Raw genomic sequence first — 8,229 nt, 5'->3', positions numbered from 1 at the left:
GTGGATGAACTAAGTTGCTTGTTATGTTAGCATGAAAGTGAAGATATTAGTCATTTTGTTGGAGGTGAAGCTATGCTAGATTGGAAAAAAAAAAAGGATGTTTAAGTGTGCATTAGAAGAATTTAGGTGTTTAGATGATGTTATAGATGACACTATACATATATACATATTCGGCCATCAAAGGGAGTACATAGGTGAGGTTGAGTCAAATTTTTTTTGTGCACAATCGGGTATGTATATATATATATATAGTATGCCCATTCATGATGTTACCTTTAATCATGTGTATAATCGACTAAATGAGTAATTAGTAAGAGGGTTGCGAATCTACAAATATACATATGCATGTGTAATTGAACTATAAATGTATAGCAAGATGATTAAACTAGTTTATTTATCTATTAAGCCCGAGAAGTTAAAGAAGGAGAAACAAGCAAGGGCAAAGCCAAGGACATCGAGTAGCCGGGTGGGAACCGTTATACTCAACGCAAGGTAAGTCTTTAAGCACTTGTTGTGAGAACTCCTTGGATAGATATTTTTGAGTGATTCTCCTATTTATTAATATGATTATATGTACAATTTGAATTTAGTAAATTGCTTTACCATGATGAATTGACATAAGGCACAATGTGTGCAAAGACTATGTGGCACTATGTGTGCCGATTGGAAGGTTGAGGCATGAGGCTATCTCAAATGCACTATGTGTGCGATTCACTATGGCACTATGTGTGCGATTTACTATGGCACTATGTGTGCGATTCACTATGGCACTATGTGTGCGATTTACTATGGCACTATGTGTGCGATTTACTATGGCACTATGTGTGCGATTTACTATAGCACTATGTGTGCGATTTGCTATAGCACTATGTGTGCGATTTGCTATAGCTCTATGTGTGCGAACATAATAAGCACTATGTGTGCCACATTCGGTTGTGGAAATAACTTGTGCATGAACGAGGTAAGTGATTGAGTTACTAACTAAATATCGAAATTGGGATTGTACGGTGTACGCATAAAATTATCTAGTGCATTGTTGTTCCAACTTGAGGAAACGGATCCAAATCGATTGGGCTGACTTGGCGTTTGATTTGGTTGAAGGATTTGGCATGAGATCGAACCAAAATTTTAGAAATTGCAGTATAGTTTGTTATGGCTGGAAACATCTATTTTGTATTATTTGATTATTCACTTATGATTGTTATTGTTGATGGTAGAGTAGTGCTTACGACTTACTGAGTTATGTACTCATTTGGTGTGCTTATTTGTTGTTTATTTAGGTTCTTGATCCTTTTTGCGTGCTCGGGACTGTCATCGAAGTCATCACACCGTCTAGCGACTTTTTGGTATCTTCTTCTTAGATGGTTTAAGAAAACATTTCGGCATGTATAGGCTATTATGTTTTGTTTGAACTTGGTATGTAAAATTTTGAATAGCCATGCGAAAATGGCTTATAAATGTTTTGAGCATAATGTTATAATCTTTTGGTATGTATATGCTCATTAAGAGGCATGGAAGTGTTTGGCAATGACCAGCCATTAGAATGGGTCATCATGCTTATATTTTGGACCATATATGAAAAAGGGTGGTTGAATCATAGAAACTATGTGTTAGAGAAAGTCTACCCTAGAAAATGATGCTGGCAGCAACAGTGACGTGGATGTGAAAAATCACTAAAAATAGTAGGAATGGAATTAAATAGTGAATAAATTATGTAAATGAACCTTGATGAATCTATTTTCATATGGAGGAAATGAAACGGTTATATGAGTTGTATGTTAAGAGATATTTGGGTTTTAGTGAAACAGGGCCAGAACGGTTTCTGGATTCCCTGTTCCGACTTTGAAAATTCATTATAAATTAACCATAAATAATTAGGAGTCATACCATATATGTATAAATTTTTCCTTGAGTCTAGTTTCTATAGAAACAAACGGCACCAGTATTGAAGTCCTGCACAGGGAGTTATTCGAGTTGTAACGCATGAAGGTCAGTGTAGTCGGCCCCTGTAACATGGGAGAGTTTAACTAATAAACTGTACTAATTGGCTTGACCAAAATTCTAGAAAAAATATGTAGATGGAAATATAAGTCTAGTTTCAGAAAAAATTACAAAGCTGATTTTCGAGTTGTAAAACTCAAGTTATGATTTTTGAAGCGACTAGCACACAGATTGGCAGCTTGTCGGAACTTCTCAATAAGTGGTTTGAAGTCTGTTGACACCTCGTGTTCGACTCGTGACGGTCTCGGGTTCGGGTGTTACAATTTTATTGGTATCAGAGCCATGGTTTAGTCGGTTCTAGGACTACCATGGCACGTATGAGTCTAGCTATACATGCCTTAATGTTAATGTTTAAATGTGTGATGACTTCTGACGGTTAAAATGTTTTTTTTGTTGTTGTTTTGATTAGTAAATGGATCCCGATGTAGAGAGAACCTTGGCGGATGACGTTGAAAGTGTAGCGGCTGCTCTGCACAAGGGACGCCTGTTGAACCTCAGTCATCTGCGAATAATCAAGGTGAGGGGGCTAAACAAGCCTTCTTTACCATGATGAATGAGTGGGTCGCGCAATATGCCCGAACCAATCCGGCTGTCCAACAATTCCCGAATTTGAATAATCCACCCCAAGAGCCCGTAATGCCATCGATTCTTGACCTGTGAGGCTGAGTAAGCCACCTGTAGATTTGATTAGGAAGCGCGGGGCTGAAGAGTTCAGGGCCGTAATTACTGATGATGCCGAAAGGGCCGAGTTCTGGCTTGACAACACCATTCGGGTGTTTGATGAACTGTCATGCACACCCGATGAATGTCTAAAGTATGCTATATCCTTGTTGCGGGACTCAGCCTACTATTGGCGGAGGACCTTGATTTCTATAGTCCCAAACGAACGAGTTACTTGGGATTTCTTTCAAACGGAGTTTCGAAAGAAATATATTAGTCAACGGTTCATCGATCAAAAGCTTAAGGAATTCTTGGAACTCAAGCAAGGCCGCATGACAGTATCTGAATACGAACATGAGTTCGTAAGACTCAGTCCGTATGCCCCGGAGTGTGTGGCTGATGAGGTTGCTATGTGCAAGAGGTTTGAAGAAGGATTGAATGAAGATCTAAGACTACTAGTGGGTATTTTGGAGATAAAAGAATTAGTAACACTAGTTGAGCGAGCCTGCAAGGCGGAGGAACTTGGAAAGGAGAAGAAGAAGGCTGAATTTGAAGCTAGAGACTATCGCAAAAGATCGACGGGTAAAGCTCCGTTCTCGGCTGTAAAGAAATTCAGGGAGGACACCAATAGATCGAGGACGACTGCGGGGATTTCCATTAGACCACGACCATTGACGGACTCCCGAGCTACTTCGGTAGCTAGTGTGGGCAATAACCGTCAAGAGAAACCTGAATGCTCCCAATGTGGGAGAAGACACATAGGTGAATGTTGGGGTAAGTCTACCAATAAGGCTTGTTACGGATGCGGTTCGAAGGACCACCTCATTAGAGATTGCACAGAGCTTGATGAGAAGAATAGGATGCAAGGTGCGAGACCTAGTGGAATGACAGCTAGAGGTAGACCACCAAGAATTTCAGGAGGTAGGGGTGGTAGTCAGAGAGGGCTACTTGATCTGGTATTCGATCTGAGACCAGCGCTCCTGCTAGAGCATATGCCATCCGCGCACGAGAGGAGGCATCCTCCCCTGACGTTATCACCGGTACTTTCACTCTTTTCGATACTAATGTGATTGCTTTGATTGACCCTGGTTCTACTCATTCTTATATATGCGAAACCTTAGCATCCAGTAAGACTTTGCCTATTGAGTCTCATCGAGTTTGTAATTCGGTGTCAAACCCTTGGGTCATTACGTGCTTGTCAACAAAGTGTGTAAGAAAAGTCCCCTAGTGTTTCGAGGTTCTTGTTTTCCGGCGGACTTGATGCTTTTGCCGTTTGACGAATTCGACGTTATTCTTGGGTTGGATTGGTTGACCATGCACGATGCGGTTGTAAATTGCAAAGGCAAGACTATCGATCTGAGGTGCGCGAATAACGAGATAATTAGGGTTGAGTCTACGGACTTAAAGGGGTTGCCAGCTGTCATATCAGCAATGTTGGCCCAGAAATATGTAAGAAAAGGGTACGAAGCGTACCTTGCGTATGTGCTCGATGACAAGGAGTCAGAAAAGAAACCCGAATTTGTGCCAGTGGTTTGTGAATACCCGGATGTTTTCCCTGAAGAATTGCCGGGTTTGCCACCTGTTCGGGAAATAGAGTTTAGCATCGAATTGGTACCTGGTACCACTCCAATTTCGATAGCTCCGTATCGTATGGCACCAACGGAATTAAAGGAGTTGAAAGCTCGATTGCAAGAATTGGTGGATAGAGGATTTGCTCGCCGAGTTTTTTACCTGGCGCGCCAGTGTTGTTTGTGAAAAGAAGGATGGAACCATGAGGTTGTGATCGACTATCGTCGACTTAATAAAGCGACGATAAAGAACAAATATCCGTTATCACGTATCGATGATTTGTTCGATCAACTGAAGGAGCCTCGGTGTTTTCGAAAATAGATCCGAGATCGGGCTATTATCGATTCTTGAATTCGAGATTCGGACATACCCAAGACGCCTTGAGCGAGATATGGTCACTACGAGTTCCTAGTGATGCCGTTTGGGCTAACTAATGCCCTGCGGTATTTATGGATTTGATGAATCGGATCTTGGACCATATCTGGATCGGTTCGTAGTTGTCTTCATTGATGACAGTTTGGTCTATTCGCAAAATGAGAACGAACACGCGAACACACGAGATTAGTGTTGCAAATTTTACGGGATAAGCGGTTATATGCTAAGTTCAACAAGTGTGAATTCGGTTAAGAGGTTAGTTTCTTGGGTCATGTGGTATCTGCATGATCGGTATTCGAGTCGACAGAGCAAAATTTCAGCCATACTTAACTGGAAGCCTCCAAGAAATATTACCGAGGTTCGGAGCTTTTTGGGACTTGCTTACATTACCGACGGTTTGTAAAAGGATTCTCGATGATAGCCACACCCATGACAAAACCGCTTGAGAAAGATGTCAAGTTTGAATGGACGGAAAAGTGTCAGAAAAGTTTCGACCAATTGAAAACTCATTTGACGAAAGCTCCGGTTCTAGTACTGACCGAATCGGCAAAGAGTTTGTCATCTATAGTGATGCCTCCCTACTTGGGTTAGGTTGCGTATTGATGCAAGAAGGTCGAGTTGTGGCCTATGCGTCGAGACAATTAAAGCCACATGAGAAAAATTATCCAACCCATGATCTCGAATTGGCGGCCATCGTATTCGCCTTAAAGATATGGCGACATTACTTATTTGGTGAGAAGTGCCATGTGTATTCAGATCACAAAAGTCTCAAATATTTGATGACTCAAAGAGACTTAAATCTGCGACAAAGATGATGGCTCGAGTTGTTAAAAGATTATGAGCTCGTCATTGATTATCACCCGGGAAAGGCTAATGTGGTTGCGGATGCCTTAAGCCGGAAATCACTTATTACTTTATTGACGATGAATGTACACTTGTCTATCCTACCCGACAATGTGTTAGTAGCCGAATTAAAGGCCAAACCATTGTTGGCTCATCAAATTCGGGAAGCTCAGAAAGTTGATGAGGAGTTGCTTGCAAAACGGGCTGAGTGTGTTCTGAATAAGGAATCAGAGTTTCAAATTGATGATGACGATTGTTTGAGGTTCAGAAGTCGTCTGTGTGTTCCAAAGAATTCGAAACTTATTTCAATAATTCTGAATGAAGCCTATTGTAGCCGAATGGCAATCCACCCGGGGAGTACGAAGATGTACAACGATTTGAAACGTCGGTTTTGGCGGCATGGTATGAAACGAGACATCTCCGACTTTGTTTGAGATGTTTAATATGTCAACAAGTGAAAGCGGAACATCAAGTGCCTTGAGGTTACTTCAACCGATCATGATACCCGAGTGGAAATGGGATCGAGTCACAATGGACTTTAGGTCCGGCCGCCGTTGTCGACTAGTAAGAAGGATGCGATTTGGGTTGTTGTTGATAGATCGACTAAGTCGGCTCACTTTATCCTGTCGTCACGGATTTTCATTGGATAAATTAGCTGAATTGTACGTTTCTCAGTTGTGAGATTACACGGGTACCGATTTACATTGTGTCGGATAGAGATCCGAGGTTCACCTCGCGATTTTGGAAGAAATTGCGAAGCTTTGGGTACCAAGTTGCATTTCAACCGCCTTTCACCCCCAAACCGATGGTCAATCCGAGCGAATAATTCGATACTTGAGGATATGTTGAGATGTTGCATCCTCGAGTTCGATGGTTCATGGGAACGGTATTTACCTTTGATTGAATTCGCTTACAACAATAGTTTCCAATCAAGTATTAAGATGGCGCCTTACGAGGCCTTGTGCGGCGTAAATGCCGTACACCATTGTTTTGGACAGAGCTCGGTGAGAGCAAAATTTTGAGTGGATTTGATTAAAGATGCTAAGCAGAAAGTAAGAGTAATCCGTGAAAATCAAAATAGCCTCCGATCGTCGAAGTCGTGACGCGGATCTGAAACGAAAAGACATTGAGTATCGTGGGAGATAAAGTGTTTCTTAAAGTTTCGCCTTGGAAAAAGATACTCGATTTGGGCGCAAGGGCAAATTGAGTCCGAGGTTCATCGGGCCATATGAGATATCCGAACGAGTCGGTCCAGATTCGTGATCGTCGATTTTGCCCCCGAACTTGAAAAGGTTCACGACGTCTTTCATGTTTCGATGCTTCGACACTATAGATCTGATCCGTCCCACGTAATTAGTCCATCAGAGGTTGAGATTCAAGCCAATATGAGTTATGAAGAAGAACCGATTCGTATCCTAGCTCGTGAAATGAAGGAGTTGCGAAACAAAAGGGTTCCATTAGTAAAAGTGTTATGGCTCAGACACGGGATGGGAGAAGCTACTTGGGAACCCGAGAACTCTATGAAAGAGCGTTACCCAAACTTATTTACCGGTAAGATTTTCGGGACGAAAATTTCGTAAGTGGGGAGAATTGTAACAGCCCTAATTTGACCCTAGTCGGGATGTGGTTTCGGGACCACAAAACCGAGTCATAAAATTTAGTTAAAATTTTATTTGCATACCTTATATGTGTGGTAGTACTAGTATAAAAATTTGGTGATTCAATTTTTATCTTAGGAATGTGAATCTTGCTCGAAAGGATTTAGTTGAGAGACTTAAAAAAATTTGATAGGTAAATAAGTGAGGACCAAATAGTATGGAATTATGAAAAGTTGGGTTTGCATGTCAAAATGCCCCAAACTAAGTTGAGTGGCCGGCCAAGCATGGCTTCATCTTTCCAAGATCATGTTGTTATAATTATTTAATGTTGGTAAGATATTAAAATAGAGGAAATAAAGATTAATGATAGGAAAATGAACAAAAAAAAATAGGTGTTCATCCTTGCTACCTCTTAGCCGAAAAACCAAGTGAAAGGAAAAGAGAAAAGCTTTGGAGAAGTCGGCCATACTAGTATCCAAGTTGAGGTATGTTGGAGTTATTCCTTTAAATTCATGTGTATTGTTGGTTGTTAGTTTGAATTCTATCTAACCCATGGTGGGATTTGGGGTTGTTGGAGAGTTGGGATTTGACAAAAAAAAATTAGTAGATACCTTGATGCTATTGACATGTTAGTTGTGTGGATGAACTAAGTTGCTTGTTATGTTAGCATGAAAGTGAAGATGTTAGTCATTTTGTTGGAGGTGAAGCTATTGGAAAAAAAAAAGGTTGGTCAAGTGTGCATTAGAAGAATTTAGGTGTTTAGATGATGTTATAGATGACACTATACATATATACATATTCGCCATCAAAGGGAGTACATAGGTGAGGTTGAGTCAAATTTTTTGTGCACAATCGGGTATGTATATATATATATATATAAGTATGCCCATTCATGATGTTACCTTTAATCATGTGTATAATCGACTAAATGAGTAATTAGTAAGAGGGTTTGCGAATCTACAAATATACATATGCATGTGTAATTGAACTATAAATGTATAGCAAGATGATTAAACTAGTTTATTTATCTATTAAGCCCGAGAAGTTAAAGAAGGAGAAACAAGCAAGGGCAAAGCCAAGGACATCGAGTAGCCGGGTCGGAACCGTTATACTCAACGCAAGGTAAGTCTTTAAGCACTTGTTGTGAGAACTCCTTGGATAGATATTTTTTGGAGTGATTCTC

This window comes from Gossypium arboreum, chromosome 6 (assembly GCF_025698485.1).
Source record: "Gossypium arboreum isolate Shixiya-1 chromosome 6, ASM2569848v2, whole genome shotgun sequence".
NCBI classification, from domain to species: domain Eukaryota; kingdom Viridiplantae; phylum Streptophyta; class Magnoliopsida; order Malvales; family Malvaceae; genus Gossypium; species Gossypium arboreum.
The sequence above is the reverse complement of the archived record's forward strand: the minus strand, read 5'-3'. Positions refer to the sequence as shown.